The 16,203-nt window shown below is 46.6% G+C and overlaps 1 protein-coding gene across 1 annotated transcript in view; it reads right to left on the reverse strand.

Annotated features, from left to right (window-relative positions):
• The window catches only part of CRTAC1 (cartilage acidic protein 1), a 541,606-nt gene that overhangs the window by 442,858 nt on the left and 82,545 nt on the right, over positions 1 to 16,203 (reverse strand). The gene's annotated exons all lie outside the window — the stretch shown is intronic.

Genomic DNA, 16,203 nt, shown 5'->3' on the forward strand with positions numbered 1-16,203 from the left:
AGGATCGAACCGCGGTCCATCCAAGGCTAGCGCAGGCAAGGCAGGCACCTTACCTTTAGCGCCACCGCCTGGCCCCGAAACTTAGATTCTCAAGGAAGCACAGCAAGTGTTAGAGCCAGAATCCTGGGCCTTTTTGCTTTCCCAGACCCCTGCCATGAGTGAGCCCCAGGAGAGCAGAAGAAGGTGAATGAGAATGTCCCCATCCCTGGGAAGACCCACGTGTAAAGTCACAGAATGACCAGTGTGCATGGGCAGACAATGGTCCTTGAGAAGATTGAATGGACCTGCCGCTATTTCTCAGGCTGAGTGAAAGCCAACAGTGCTCCTGGCTTCTCTTCAGCAGCCATGGGGTTGCTTGGAGCCTCTTCTCCCTCTTGTCTCAGGGACTTCACACTCACTGTCCCTCCAAGAATCATGTGGCTATGTCCACCTTCAACCCCAGCTTTGTTGAACTTTTCTGCTACATGGCTGCTTCTCTTCCACATTCCTGCAACCTGCAACCCTCACTCCTGCTCTGCTTCTGGAGGCTTTTCCCCATTGGATAATTGCCTCCCTACCTGCTCACTCTGATCCCTCTAGAACCCTCACCCCATGAGGGTTTTCTTGGTTCCCAGTCCCAGCTCTGCATTCAGCACACAATAAGTGTTTAAAAGCTGTTGATGGACTGACCTAAAGATACCTCCAAGCTCCCAGTTCATTCCCAAGGGTCCAGTGTCTGTCCCAAGGTTGCCATTGCATCTGGAGAAAGCAGTGTGCTTAAGGTCATCCCAGGCAGCACAGCCAGCAATGTCTGGAGATCCCTCACCCCTGTCCACCTCCTGGGAACACTGGCTGGCCAAGGCTCTTCAAAGGGGCCCAGCCAAGCCCCAGCCATTAGTCTCCTGCCTCCTGCCTTTGTTTGAGCCCGAGCATGGACATTCTGAGTGGAGTTGGGCTGCCAGCCTCCGATGGTTCTGGCTGAGAACACAGGGGGGATGGGAGGGCTAAAAGAACGCGCCAAGGCCTTTGGGAGAAATCACTCTGCTTTCCGGAAATGTGTCCAACTTGGCCCTCTCCTTTAGCATCAAGATGCACATTCAGTGAAGTATGGGGGAGGCTGAGCAGCTGGCCAGACGCCTCCTGGCACCTGCGGAGTATGTGAGGAGAGATGAGCGTATGGGGGGGGGCTGAGTCAGCACCCCGAGATAGAAGGTCTTGACGTACAGAATAGGCCTGAAGGCCACGTGCCACGGGAACGGCATGACCCATGTGATGTGTCTGGCCTCTAAGTGCTGTCAGCAGCTTGTCCCAGCCCTGAGGACAGTGGATGCCTCTCCCCCCATGACTGCTTCTGTCTCTTCCCACATTCTCTGCATCCCACAGTCACACAGATTTCCAGCACTCTTGTTCTGCTCAAAGCGTTCACAAGCATGGTTTCATCTGAGCCTCCTAGCACTCAGAAGACAGGTAGGGAGGATCTTTTCCTTGATGAACAAAACCAAGGGACAGAGGTGCCAAGTGAGCTGGGCCTTTGTCTCCAAGGTCCAGCTATGTGTCCACATGCTCAGTCCTCTTGTCTGTCTGTCCCCTACTGGCTGACCCCAGAGAGAGTGGCCCCAGGAGAGGTGCTCTGGAACTCCATGTGAAGAGTGGAGATAGTAGCCCATGTCCTACGGTACTTTCCCTGCTCCTAGAGCCCTCCCTCAGTCTAGTTCCACTTGTTTCCTACATATTTTTTTTCTTCACAAAGATGAGTTTGGGGCCTTTAGTCCATTAGCTCCTTCACTAGATTATAGTTTTTTTTCTTCAAAATGAGAGCATCAGACTAAACCAGAAGATCCTAAATGTGTGGACAGATGTTGTTGTGGGGTGGACCTTGGGGTCCTTGCCACTCTTTAAAGTGAAGTGTTTCTATGTGGGTTATATTATGGGATGCCTCAATTCCACAAAATGCTGAAATAAGGGTGGCCAGAGAGAAAGAACAGTAAGATACTTGCCTTGCATACACTCACCCATGTTCAGTCCTTGACATTCCATATGGACACTGGAGACCCACCAGGAGTGATCCTGAACACAGAGTCAGGAGCAAGCCCTGAGCTCTGCAATGTATGTTCCACCCCGTAGCCCCACATTTCCAAACTGTTGACATAAGGGGTTCCAGGAGCAATGGGGAAAGGAGCTGGAAGCAGAAGCTCTGGGACAGCTCATCCCAACAGAGCCCCTCTGTCCAGGAGGCTGACTTGAATTCTGGGAGATGTCTGAGTGTCAAGCTGTTGCTTCTGGCCCCAGAGGGCAGCACTGAAGTCCTGGCCTCACTTCCACCCTTGGTTCTCCAAACCTCTCCCCTCCACATAGCAGGCTCCTTAGGGGAAGTAAGGGGCAGCAGCTGGAAGAGGAAAAATGGCTCTGAAAGATCTCTTTGTTGGAAAATCTCCGGATACTAGTTCTGGGGCATGCCCTAAAGGAACTGTAGGGATGGGTGCAGGGGGTGATCCTCATGGTTCTATGAGTGAGCCTGAGCCTTAGAACTCCTGACTTGCACAGCAATCTGGACTGATTCCTGACACCCTGTGCTGTTGCCCCTTGTTTGGCAGACCCTCAGCTAGAGAACAGCCTAAGGCAGATCTCTTGACAGGAATGGAGCATGCACCTGCATTGGTTGCTCAGTTCCTCCACCCATGCAGCCTTAGGACCTCTGCGGAGCCTCTCATTGGTTCCCAGGATAACCTACCTTGCTCCTGCCTTATTTCTATGCAGCATAGCAGAAGCTGCAGTTGGATTATTCACCCTGCCCTGAATAGGCTTAATCTTTGGTGGCCTCTATGATTTGGCTCAGCTGCTGCCCACTGTCCTCCCATGGAAATGCCCGCTCCACCCTCATGTCCTCCCATCAGGTCTATCCTATAGCATTTGTAGGACTGGTGCTTCTCTGTGTGCTCTGGGTGATTTTTACTTGTTTGTTTGTTTGTTTTTGTACTCAGCTCACTCCTCTGAGGACAGAGGAGTTTCTGAGAGCCAACAGTGCTTCCCTCATGGCACCCGTGCTTCCAGCCTGGAAGCACGTTTGCCTTGTCTGAGCCTAGAACGATGCTCAGTGGACAGAAGGTACTCAGCAAACGTCTATTTAATGCAAGAACTGTGAGTGTGTAAAGTAACCATGGAATTGGAATATAATTCCATGTCTTAGAAACATCTACTCTGTATGCTTTATTTTTTTTAAAATACCTTTATTTAAGCACCATAATTACAAATATGTTTGTAGTTGGGTTTCAGTCATAAAAGGAATTACCCCCACCCCCTTTCACCAGTGCAACATTCCCACTACCAGTGCCTCTATTTCCTTTTTCCCACACCCTGCATGCTTGAATCTGAATTTGAATCCCTATGCCACTGGATAGATCCAGGAGATCCTGTTGTATCTGGGTTCCCAGTGAGGGAAAAAGATCAGGGGGCATCAACAGAGCAGTGACCAGGCACCCGTCTGAGCACTTCCTTCCCATATCCCCACTGTCTCATTTTTTCAGGTCTACCCAGACACTGTCCTGGGTGAATGAATGTCTTTGTGCTGATAGAATGGGACTAGGGTGTGGGGTGTATGAAATTTCACACATTTCTGCTCTCTGACATCTGCTGCAGATTTCTGGGCACATCTAGAAACTGGAGAGTCTTTGAGCTGAGCTTGACGGGGTTAGGAAGTGGGCTCGTGGCCCATGCTCTTAACAAGCAGCTGGGTCTCATTCACAACCAAGGCTGGGCCAGCGGGCAGAAGGCATTGGCTTGGGATAAACAGCTTGAGAGATTCATGGGTGGCCTCTGCCTTAGGACAGGTCTGCGGGTGAGTCCAGGGCAGCTCCCCCTCTGCCCTTGAGCCAGTCACTCACTGTTCCCAGTCCTGCTCCCAGTCTCCATCAGCCTCGGCTTTGTGCCTCACAGGATGGCTGTGAGCAGAAGTGAGATGGCGTGTGTGACAACACTGGTAAACTGTGAAGACTTACCCATTATAAGTTCTCCTTATTATGGAAACAAAAAACAAAATCAGAGTCACCCTCTCACCCTCCAAGGATCCTGTGTTTCCAAACACACGTGAGTATTTTTTCTCAAGGGCTCCATGCTCTCATCCTCTGCAGAGGAAGCGTGGCTTTCCCAGGACCAAATGCCTCCAAGAGTGGTCTTGCCACCATCTGTGTAGTCTTATGGCAAGGCTACATCCACCTCCCACTCTCACTCCAGCAAGGGCACTTTTACCTTCCTGGGGGGGGGGCTTCCAGGTAGCATACCTATGCTGCTACCTCCCCAATAAACTTGGCACTGTGGCCCCAATCTCAGCTCCCACCATGCCACTTCCCTCTTATTTTTATTTAACTTTATTAATTGCTTGTTTTTTGGGCCACACCCAGTGGCGCTCAGGGATCACTCTTGTCTCTGCACTCAGAGCTGGGGAACCATATGTGATGCTGGGAATCGAACCGGGTCCTTCCCGGGTCAGCTGCATGCAAGGCATGTGCCCTACTGCTGTGCTATCTCTTTGGCCCCAGCCACTTCCCTCTTAGAGCCTCCCCTCTCTGTGGGTTCTAGGATGCCACACTGTTTACTTCTCTCTGACACCTCTTCCTCTCCCCCTCTCCCTTCTCTTTGGTGCCCTGAATATTAGAGTCCCCAAGCCTCGTTTGGCCTGCCTTCTCTTTCTTCTCTCCCCTTTCACAGGGGATAACATCCATCCTCATGACTGACAACTCCCAAATTTATGTCTTCAACCTAAACCTCCTGTCCAAGTCAGATTCATATATCCAACCCCCCACCTGACAGCTCCCCTGGCATAGCCCACAACCATGTCCGATGGAAGGTGTCCAAAACAGAAGTATCAATTGCTGGCCCGCTCCTCTCACTACCCTCAGATTCATTCCAGTGGGCACTCAAGTATTAAAAGCAGAAAACTGGCATGTGCTAGGCTCTCCCTCTCCTTTCTTCACATCCAGTCATCGGTCAGCCCTGTCATTTCCACCTCTTAAAACATTTCAGATCCTTTCTCTTCCTTCCTCCCCCATTTCTACCCCCACCAGAGACTCCTCTCTCTGGTTCCTTGCCCCTGTCCACACCCCATACTCAAGGTTACCTTAAGCAAGGCACAAATCAGATCAGAGTTTCAGCCTAAGACGCCCACAGGGGCTTCCACTCCGTCAAAATAAGCCCAGTCCTGTAGCATGATAAGGTTTGGTCATCCTTTATCCTTCCTGCGTCAGCTTAGCTTCTCCTTGAGCCTTTGCTTGTTCCCCACATTGTTAGCCCAACTGTTTGTGAACCTTATCACTACCTGGTTCTCCCAGTAAACCATGAGTTTTGGGCTGGCAGAGGCTGTCTGTTCAGTTTTTCCATTGACTTCCTAGTGAGTGTTTAACATTCACTGGCGAAGGAAGTAAAAGTGGAAGCCAGGAGTTCCCCACAGGGTGGCTGAGCACAAGCCCGAGGGAGTTCACCGTTCTCTGGCTTGCTTCTTGATCCTCCACCTGGGTTAGTTCTTTCAAAACAAGGACAAATAACAGGAGAGCAAAGATAAGGCCAAGGGTCAGTGTCTGGGAGTAAGAATTAAAGTCGGGATGCAGGGTAAGAGCTCACCAAGGGTTAGAGTCACAGAAGGTCCCTTTTTATTCTGCACAGAAATGTTGATTCATGAGAAAAAAGATCACTTGGCAGTTGTATAAATAAAGAAGGTTAAATGATCGAGTATCTACCAGACACTGCTAAGTAATTTACATGGATCTCATTGTACATAAGTAGTAAAACATGTTTTTAATTTGAAAGATATATAAAACATGCCATCTATTTGGGAAAGTAAGAAGCAGAGAATGTCTTTAAAAGAGGGAAAATATAAAACTATTTAGCATTATAGTGAGAGGAAAGAGGAGGGGCAGAGAGGTTAGAGAATGCTGACCACAAATAATGTCAGAGACACACAAGAGTATAGGCAGATGGAAGTATGCCCTGAATATAGAGAAACACACACTCACACAACACACGCATAGTCTAGTTGATAGAGAAACAGAGATACATAGCAAAGGGAATCTGTAGACATCAAGAGACAAGCAAACCCTGAAAAAGACATGAGAATATCAACAAGACATCCAGATATTATCACACAGAAAGACCCGTCTTTGCGGTCACTGGGGCATTCCTTTAAATATCTTTAAAGACGAATGGCATTTTTACAATGATAGGCAGAAGTTTTTTTTTTTATCCTTAGTGATTTTGATGGCCTTATTTTATATGAAGAAAGTGTATATCAGAGAAGTGACTTCTGACAGCCAACAGTGCATTATTAGATAAAATAAACTGAAAAACTAACTGGCCCTTTAGTTTAAAGCGGGGATCTATAAAACTAGAGCCTCTGGACCAAATCTGGTCTGATGCCTGTTTTTGTAAATATAGTTTTATTCAAACATCAAATGGTCCACTCATTTACATATTATCTGTGCTGCTTCTGAGATATTTCACAGTTGAACAGTTGTGACAGAGACTATGGCTCAAAGTTGAAAATACCAAGTGGCTTTTTGCAGAAAAAGGTTTTCCAACTCTGGTTAAAGAGTTATCAATCAGCTTGATAGTATGATATATTATAAGTTCATAGTATTCATTATCATAATAGAACACACAATTGGAGTTGACTTTTGGTAAAATACTATTAGACTATTTTGGTAAAATACTAACCTGGAGCCAGAACATAGCAAATACAATTTTCTTTGACGCAAGCATTTTAGGGCAAGTATAGACTGAATGTTAGGTTTCAGGATGGAAATTTTGACGTATGTCAGGAGTGGGGAGGGGAAAGAGACTGAAAAGAGATGCCTAAGATGAGAGAGACCTGTGCCTTCTCTGGGAATAAAAAGATCAGATGGTGGTGCATAGCCAGCATCACTCTTTTTTCTTATCAGAATGTATACCCTTTAATATATAGAATCTGTTTCACCTCTACTTGAATCTGGGCTGTCCTTGATGGACAGAATATGGTACACATGGTGTCAGGCCAGTTCTGAACTTAGTTTTTAAGAGGTCTAGCAATTTTGACCTCAGCTTTGGTGTAAGCCATTAAACCACACCTTAAGGTTACTATGTATTGAGGCAACATAACCCAGCTCATGGAGAGCCCATGTGGAAAAGCACCAATGTAACATATTTGTGAAGAAATACCTTCCAGCCAAGTCCAGCTGATAGCTAAGTGATACCCATTGATGTCATATGGAACAGAAGAGTCACCTAGCTGAGCCCTGTTATAATTCCTGACCCAGAGAATTGTGAGAAATAATTACTTCTTTTAAGCTGCTACATTTTGGGAAGAGAGAGTAGATAATTATAATGTATTCTTTCAGGCCTATGGAGAAGAGAAACTTATCCTAAAAGAGTAGAAAGTAGTCTAATATCAGGGAATTATCTAGAATACTCATTTGAATTCATAGTAATCAGGAATCAGTTGGGCTGATACTTGGTTATAAAAAAAAAAGTCTCCTCAGAGACTGAAGGTGGAAGAATAATAAGAAACACAAAGACCCACCTCCTACTTAAAAAAATTCCTTCCCATTCTCCTCTTCCTCTCTAGAAATGTCTAACTGATTCTACTTTGAATGGGTAACCTCAAGCATAGATAATTTCTTTGGAAATTTCTTTGTGTAATGCTCTTTCTCCCTTTACATATTTCATTCTTTGGAAGCCATTGAAATTAAATAGGACCAGATATTAGTAATGGAATAGAGTAGACTTTGGTAATAAGAGTGTTCTGGGTGTGATGAGAAATCTGGGGCTGGGAATTTTATAAATGAGGAAAATGGAAAATATTGAAAAGGGCATTCTAGAGACAAACAAACACACAAATTTGGGAATTTGTCCCTGAATTAGCATTTAACCAGTGTGTAAGAGACCTCATTTAGAGAGTGAAAAGAATCAGGCAACTTTAAGATGAAGGTTAAAAATCTTCTGTCTTAGGGGGTGGATGATTTTTTAAGAAAGGGATGTTTAGCACCAAAAGGTCAGAATAATCTGCAGTGATGAGTGGCCATGTTCTGTAAAAAATCCACGCAGACTGATTGATTTATGCCTTGTTCTAAAAAAGAACTGTGCTCAGCATGTGCTCTGTGCCCTTGGAATTTCTTATGTTTTGATGAGCACAGAAGCACCCAGAAGGCAGAGACTCCCATTTGCAGCTCAAACTCCTACCATACCTAGAACAATGCTAGGAAAGCAAAAGTACTGTCACATTTGTGGATGCTGAGGATGGGGATGAAATGGAAGACTGAGTCCTTCCTCCATGCCTATTTATCTCAAGGAAAGAAGAAGACAGGGAGGCAGGAATTCATAAGTCATCAAAGGAAGGATTCAGGTGACATACACAGGGTGTGTTCATCAGGATTCTTTGGCCGTGAGTCGCAAATGTTCCATCTGATAGTTGAGGAATTGATAGGCTTGGATGGCCAAACTACGAGGCATCTTGGAGAGAGCTAGCCCTGGGGCTGACTGGAATTTACCAGAGCTCTGATCTGGGTACTGCTTCTCCCTATCTTTTCCTCTTCCCTAACTGTTAGACTCCTTCACTGTACCATTCTTCTTCACAAAGCATGACTGGAAACATACTCAGACTCGTTCTTCAATTTTAGTACCAAGAGGAGATGCTCCTTTCTCAGTTCCATGTGAAAATTTAAGGAGAGGCACCTGGGACAGCCCAATTCAGATCACAGGGTTCCTCAGAGCTAGGACATGCAAGTCAGTGGTAACCAGCCATCCCTAGTCACACAGCTAGTGAGAGCAGCATCTAGGAGCAGACAGTTGAGGAAAGGATGAGCCAGAAAGGATGAGGAATGCGTCTCTAGACAGACAGCTATTTCATCGGCTTTATGCATTCTAGAGACAAATGTGTCAGGGTCCTGATGGATGGCACTATTTCCTGGGCACGGACAACTTCCTGTGCCCTCTAGACACAGCCCAAGGTCCCTGGTTCCCACTCAGAAACCTCAGAAGTAGGCACAGAAGTGGCATGCCTGTGTGATGCACCATGTGCTGGAGATGGCTCTGGATCTGGGCGTCCTGCCTGCTCCTCGAATCTCTCGGGCAGCAGAACAGACTGCAAGAAGGGAGGAGAGCCTAAAGATGGCAGAAATGATTCTAGTGTGTACTGTGGGCTGGGGGAACAGAAAAGGGAGGAGTTCTGGAATTCTCTGAGAGCCCAATTTGCAGTTATTTCCCCCCTTTTGTTCTATAACTGCTTCAAAGTGTCTAGTCAGGGGTCTCAAACTCAATTTACCTGTAGGCAGCAGGAGGCAAAGTCAGGGTGATCCTTGAGTGCAAAGTCAGTAGTAAGCCTTGAACATTGGGGGGGTGTCACCCAAACATCTAAAACAAAACAGAACAAAAAAGATTCCTCTAGGGCAGGGCCACAAAATGTTGTACGGAGGGCCGCAAATGGCCTGCGGACCACGAGTTTGAGACCCCTGGAAAACCCAGTAACCACAGGTCTTGGTCTTGGTCTTAGTCTTCCTTCTGGTTTGGAAGTGAATTTAGGGAAAGAATGATGGGGAAACCAATCGTCCACTGAGTTCATTCCACTGAGAGGATTCTATTTCCAGGCTGGGCACTTTGCTGGGAATTGGGAAGGGCACATGGCATATGGCCATTCTCTGCCAACAAGCCTCTGGCCTAAATGTCAAGTAAGCACTAACTCTAATCTCACACTTTCAGAGGCGGGAGAGGTCACTTGTGTCGATAAAGTTTTCATAAAGTGTCTGTGTATTGGAGAAAGAACTCAATAGGCTAAGCATGTGCTTTGTTTGGAATCCCAGCACCTAAGAATTGTCTCCCAAGAACTAATGGGAGTAACCCCTACTTGTGCACTGAGGTGGAAGTAGCCCCTGAATACCAATAGGTATTAATTTGGATACCACAAACTTGAAAAAGACCATAAATTTGATCTAGAACTTGAAGGATGTATGAGGGTTTTTTTTTTCGTTGTTGTTGTTTTGTTTTGTTTTTTTTTTTGGGTCATACCCAGCAGCGTTCAGGGGTTACTCCTGGCTCTATGCTCAGAAATCGCTCCTGGCAGGCTCAGGGAACCATATGGGATGCCAGAATTCGAACCACTGACCTTCTGCATGAAAGGCAAATGCTTTACCTCCATGCTATCTCTCCGGCCCCATGTATGAGGTTTTAATGACAATATAGGTATTAGACATTGGCAGGAAGAGTGTGAGCTATGAAGCAGATCAAGGAAAATGAAAGCAAGGATCTAAAGGGTGGACTAGCTGGATGACGGGGAGACATATGATGGACAATATGGAGAAAAAATGGAAGGCAAACTGGCAATGTGCATGGCAGCTAAGACTGTGGAAATTGTAGCATGCAAAACAAGTCCTGAGATTTTATCTGGTGAGAAATGAGGAATTGCTGAGGATTTTGAACAGGTTTTATTCCTTTTTCAACGTATGGTGTAGGAGAGTACTGGCAGTGCCTGTTCTATGTTCATGAAGAACAGGTCCAGGTTGGGAACTGCATCACAGCAGTGGAATAGAAACTGGCTTCTATGAGAGTCCATGAATTCTTCCAAAATGCCTTCTGCACAAACTGGGACAGATTTCTATTCCTTGCAAGCAAAATGACTCCCAAGATAATGCATAGTCAAGAAAACAGAGGAATCAGAAGGCCCAGGGTCGAAAGAGGCATAGCCAAAAGGGCTGCATGCTTTCAAGAGGCTGCAATGGCCTAGGAGTGGAATCTAAAAACAGAGTTGCAATTATGAAGTCACTGAAGGCTTCAATGGAACTTCTCCCTAGTGAGAGAACTGCTAGATCAAGGGCTTATGGAGTGCAGGAGTATTGATGCTGACTGAGTAAAGTGGAGTCTTGGACATTCTAAGATACTAGCCAGAAGACATGGGGTTAAGTGACAGTTCAGCAGCTTGGGGCCTGAGCATGTTTGCAGACAAGAGGAAAAGAATCCGGGTAGTGGATGAAGTGGGCATCTTGGTGAGATGTGATGAGATGAAGGAGCACAGGGTCTAAAGTATCAGGTCTGATTGGGCAGACCTGCAATGAATCTGAAGACAGCCAGAAATGGATGATGATGCCCTCAAATTTTGCTCTACTCATCGTAAACGGAGCAGCAGGATGACTGGAAGACACCCAAGTCATATTAGAGAAAGGAGATTGTTGCAATAGCAGCTAAAGTGCCAATAGGTAGCCATTTCCCTGGTAATGGGACATGCAGGGTGGGCCATGTGGAGGTCAAGTGTGGGACAGGGGTCAGTCTTTGGAAGCTGTAGAGTCTGTACCTGGAGTGTAGCAACTGGAGCAGAGAGGCCAGAGCAACAGGGTTGGAGGACCAAAAGCACCAGGGAACCAGCCTGCCCAGGAAATACTGGCAGAGGTGGTGTGGGCCAGGTCATATCAGGAGCTGATGTCAGGGCTGAGATGTGGGGCAGAGGCAGTTCATGCCAGAGTGCCTCAAGAAGCAATTTCCAGATTGAGGATTGATGGTAGAGGTAGTACAAACCAGGCTGCTTCAAGAACAGAGTCTACAGGGCCAGAGAGATAGCACAGCAGTAGGGCATTTGTCTTGCATGCAGCCAACCTGGGACAAACCTGGATTCGATTCATGGCATCCCATATGGTCCTCTGAACCTGCCAGGAGTGATTTTTGAGTGCAGAGCCAGAAGTAACCCCTGAGTGCTGCCGGGTGTGGCCCAAAAACCAAAACCAAAACCAACAAACACAAAAACAGTTCACAACTGGGATGGATTGAGGAAGTACAGGCTGCCTTAGGAACTAAGCTCCCAGCAGAGGTGGGGAACACTCAACTTGTTACAGAAGGATAATGGTTATCCTTGATCCTGAGTGGGGGGGACTGTGTAAAGGTAATAAGTAAGAGCATGGATATTGGATCTAGAAGGGGTCTGTGGGGGCCAATGCTGGGTGGAATGCTAAGTTAGAAGGAAAAGGCTGTGAGGCCAGAACACATATGACCTTCCTGAGGTCAGGCCCATCCCTGTCTAGTGTTCCTGCACAAGTCCTCAGGCCTGTCAAGTGTCTGTTTCCTCATGTAGTGGTTGAGGATGCCTCCAGTGTTCCAAGGATTAAGAAAATATCAGCAAAGTAGTGCCCAGCAGACTGAATGCCAAGTAACTGCCCGAGCCAACATGGGTTAGTGGATCAACTTCTGCACCCACTGATGCTCAGTGCCTGGGAACTTGTGAGAACTTGATAAACATTTCTGAAAGAATGTGCAGAAAAAAATGATTGTCTGTATAGCCTTGAACACAGAAGACTGAGCACTCCATGAGGTGCTGTACAATACTTTAAGCTTCCAGACCCAAATACCATGATTGATAATGGAACTGCTGATAGTCACTGGGATTCGATTTCCTCATCTACCTAGTGGGGCTAATACTATAGTGTTGATCTCAAGGGCAAATGAAATAACAGATGTAAGCTTCATTCAACCCAGCTGCGGGGTTTACATGGGGGCCCATACAGCCAGGTGCAGGTATACATACACATGTACACACGCTCACAATAGATGACTGTTGTCTGCAGCACAGGCAGCTGCTGAGGTGCCCAGGGGAGCCTTAGCTCTTCCACTCTTTTCAACAAAAGCTGAATGATGGGCCTGTTGAGTAGCAGAACTGCCCTGTGAAGGGAAGATGGGCAATGGGAATGGTCAGCAAGGAGCCGAGCTTTCTCCAGCACGGAGGAAGTCGAGGGTAGGCAAGTCATAGAAGAGGAGTGATGCAGAAAGCAGCTCAAAGCTGGCTTGGCTTGAGACCTGTATTGGATAAGCAAACAGACTCAGATCCCAGGTCTGGTGAGACATAGAGAACTGACAGGTCCTGGTAAGCCAGGGTAGGACTCAGGCATAAATAACAGGTCTAGGTAAGATCTTAATGGCTATAGCTCATGGGGATGGGCATGGTTGACCTTCAAGCACCAAGGGCATGTCCTCTGAGGTGAGGATGGATCTGGGGCTACCTCCCTCCTTTGTCCACAGTCTTGCCTATTCAAGGAAGGGCTAAAGTTATAGGAAAACAAGGACCACTGGGATCCTGTTGGTAACAGACCAAGAGAGAGGTGAGAAGAGAGGTAGAGATGATTATTATGTTCGGCTTAGGAAAAGTCTGTCCTTTGAGTCAGAGCTCTGTTCCTCTGTTGGGACTCATTTACTCCTTTATTGGTTATTTGTGTATCCTCAAAGAGCTCCCAGAATAAAAAATTGATTCCTATTCCCTTATCCCCTTGTGGGGGGAGATCTTGGTAATATTTATCTGCATAATCCACATAGACAGGAGGGTAAAGGGGTAAAAAGGATGGGCACAGAGAGTCCTTTGTCAGCCGACTACCAGCTCCAAAAAACACCTGGAGCCAGCCAGTAAACTCTGCCAAAAGACCCTGAACACTTCTCTCCCAAACTATTTATTCAGCTCTCAACAGTGCCCCCACCTGGAAGGTTAAGGTGGGACAACAGGCAAAGAATAATCTTACGGAAATGTTTTCATATACAACATCCCTCTAGTGTTGGCCTAGGTTCGAGCTGGTTCCAGGCCCTTCTTTAAGACCTTGAGTTTCCCCCTAAGGTGCTGTCTTCTTGGAATTTCTAGCTCTCAGTCATCACATCTATAGGAGTTTATGCTTCATAGACCCCTGAGTTCCTTGGCAGCTGGCTCTGACACGTGCCTGTCATTCTGCAGGTCTGTGTCCTGGATTCTCATCCCTCGAACCCTGGTTCTCCTATCTTAAAGGGAAAAGCACCTTGCTTCTAGTTTTCCCTCTCATGCTGCAGTTAATGGGGGCATGCTTGATGGTGGCTTGAGGAATAATGGTTGGAGGAGGCTGCTCAAGTCTTCTAGTTGCTATGGAGTGTTAACTGACGAATTAAACGCTCCATTCTGATTTGAAGGAAAGAATCCTAGAAGAGAATCTTGCTTTAAAAAAATATAAAGCTGCCAAGTCTGAAAGGCGTTCTTTCAGAAGGGTCTTTGTTGCCAAGCAGGCTTGAATTCCCTCAGCCATGCATTAACACTAATCAGAAGCTGGCTCTGGGAGCAAGTGTGCATTAAAGTTTAGGGATAGAAGATGTTGTGTGTTAAGTATGTGAGATAGTGCCAACTTATACTCAGATATTTAATCTTTAAAGTACTTGCAATATAAAAATTACCTACCTAAATAGCAGTTAAAATAAGTAGTTACCTTAATTACACAGGGAAAGGGCATGACTGTAATCTGAGATATTAGGTAACACAGACTTTGATGCTTGTCCCATCCATCCAGGCTCCAATGACAGACAGCTGGGACAGACAGCTGGTGCTTCTGGATGGAAGAAGAAGAATACAAACATGTAGATCTTGGCTTTTCAAAGTGGGGGGGGGGTAGGGCTGATGACACTGACAACATCGAAGAGAAGTTAAAGATACATGATCTCTGGGTCAGGATTTGCATTCTAACAAGATGCCCAGGCAATTCACACGTGCATTCAAATCTGAGAAGGGCTGGTCTGAATGAGTTCCAAATTCCGTGAGAACCTCAGAAGAGTAGGTGAAAACAGCACATTCCTGAGTTCCCTGAGAGAGTGGTTGAAGCTGAAGATTTGGATACCACGACCAGAAATCAGCATTTCAAACAAACGTGCAGGTTTCCAAGTCTGAAACGAAAGGTCCGTACAGATGTCATTTCTGCCATTTAGAGGTTTACAACAGCATTGAGATAGCTGAACATGTGGAATGTGACAGGGAACAAGCTCTGGGATCAACAGCCGGGAGGATTATGTTATTGACTAATTCACAGAGCATTTGCGGCGTCCTTCTACACTTGTGGATAGACACCCTCCCCGAGGCTGCAGAATGAGACACTCCACACTCCTCTATCACTGCTCTCCTACTGAACAGAGCAAGGTCCACTTTGAAGACCATTCATGCTTTGGGACTACTGGGCAGAGCCCAGTCCAGGGCTCAGCCACTCTGGCATCCTTCTCAAAGAAAAGCAGTAATTCATTTTCCTCGGAGAGGAAAAGAACAATTCATTAATTTGCTCTTTCTTAGAAGCCTCTTTTATAGCCTTGCCTTACTCTTCTGTCCTCTCTTCCTTCCCAGGCCCAGTAGACTGGACTCTCTGCAGCTCTGTCCAATTGCTCCCGACAGTGCTTAGAGAACTGGTTAGGGAAGGACCTGATCAGCCCTGGGCTTTTGCAAGCACTGGGTCCTGGGAAATGGCAAGAACCTTATTTTCCTTTTGATGTCTGTATGCATTTGGTTTGGGGGAGAAAGAGAACAAGGGAGGGAGAAAAAGGGAGCGAGAGAAAGAGAGCATGTACAAACCATAACATTCTATTCAAGATGCAAGCACACTAGCCAGCCTCTCTAGAAATTTAATGTATGACAAGTGGAGACAGGGCAGCATATGATCAGAGCCCAGCTGGAGGTCCTATTGACTTAGATCTCCAAGAAATGGCAAGTTATCTGACCAGGTGTCCCACAGCCCCACTTTAGTGGACCAGTATCAAGGCTGGTATCTAACTCTGGTTTACCCACATACATGACTTAATTCTCTCAGCTATCCAGTGGGGGCCATTATTCACCTTTAAATAAAGATTTAAGGCTGGCTTGCAGCTGGGTAAGGGCAGGGCTGGACCTCACAACTGATTCTTCTGATTCCAAACTCTACTTTCTTTTCCTGTCCGCCACAGTGCCTTATTTTTCTTTTATTCATGAATTGACATAGTATTTTAGTGAGGTGCTGTGGCCAAAAGGAAACAAAAGGAGTTACTGCTTCTTTTCTTGGCGGCTCTGGCAAATTCTCAGAGGTGGAGGAGACAAGCCTATGCCAGATGCTCCTGTGCAGAAGTCCCAATGGTCCGGCTGCTGCAGCTGGGCCCTGGAAGAAGTGTCTTTGCAGCTGACCAGCCTGCAGCCTATGGAGCTATGCACACCTCCTCCTGGCTCCACTCAGCTTCCCAAGTTCAATCAAGACTGAGGGTAGAGAATGTGGGAGGAGGGGCTGCGGGTGGAAAGAAGCAGCCACAGGCCTCATGCCTGTCTGGAGGCCCCCTCTAGGCCCGCTGGCGGGTGGTGACAAAGTGCTTGGTGACAGTGCAAATAAGACTACTGTCTGCATGATCATTGGACTGAACAGATAAATGTGGACCTGTCGCTAGAAATGACAACCTGGGTATTACACAGAGCAGTTGCAGTGTTGTGATCACAGGGTT

Source organism: Suncus etruscus, chromosome 17 (assembly GCF_024139225.1).
Source record: "Suncus etruscus isolate mSunEtr1 chromosome 17, mSunEtr1.pri.cur, whole genome shotgun sequence".
Classification (NCBI taxonomy): Eukaryota; Metazoa; Chordata; class Mammalia; order Eulipotyphla; family Soricidae; genus Suncus; species Suncus etruscus.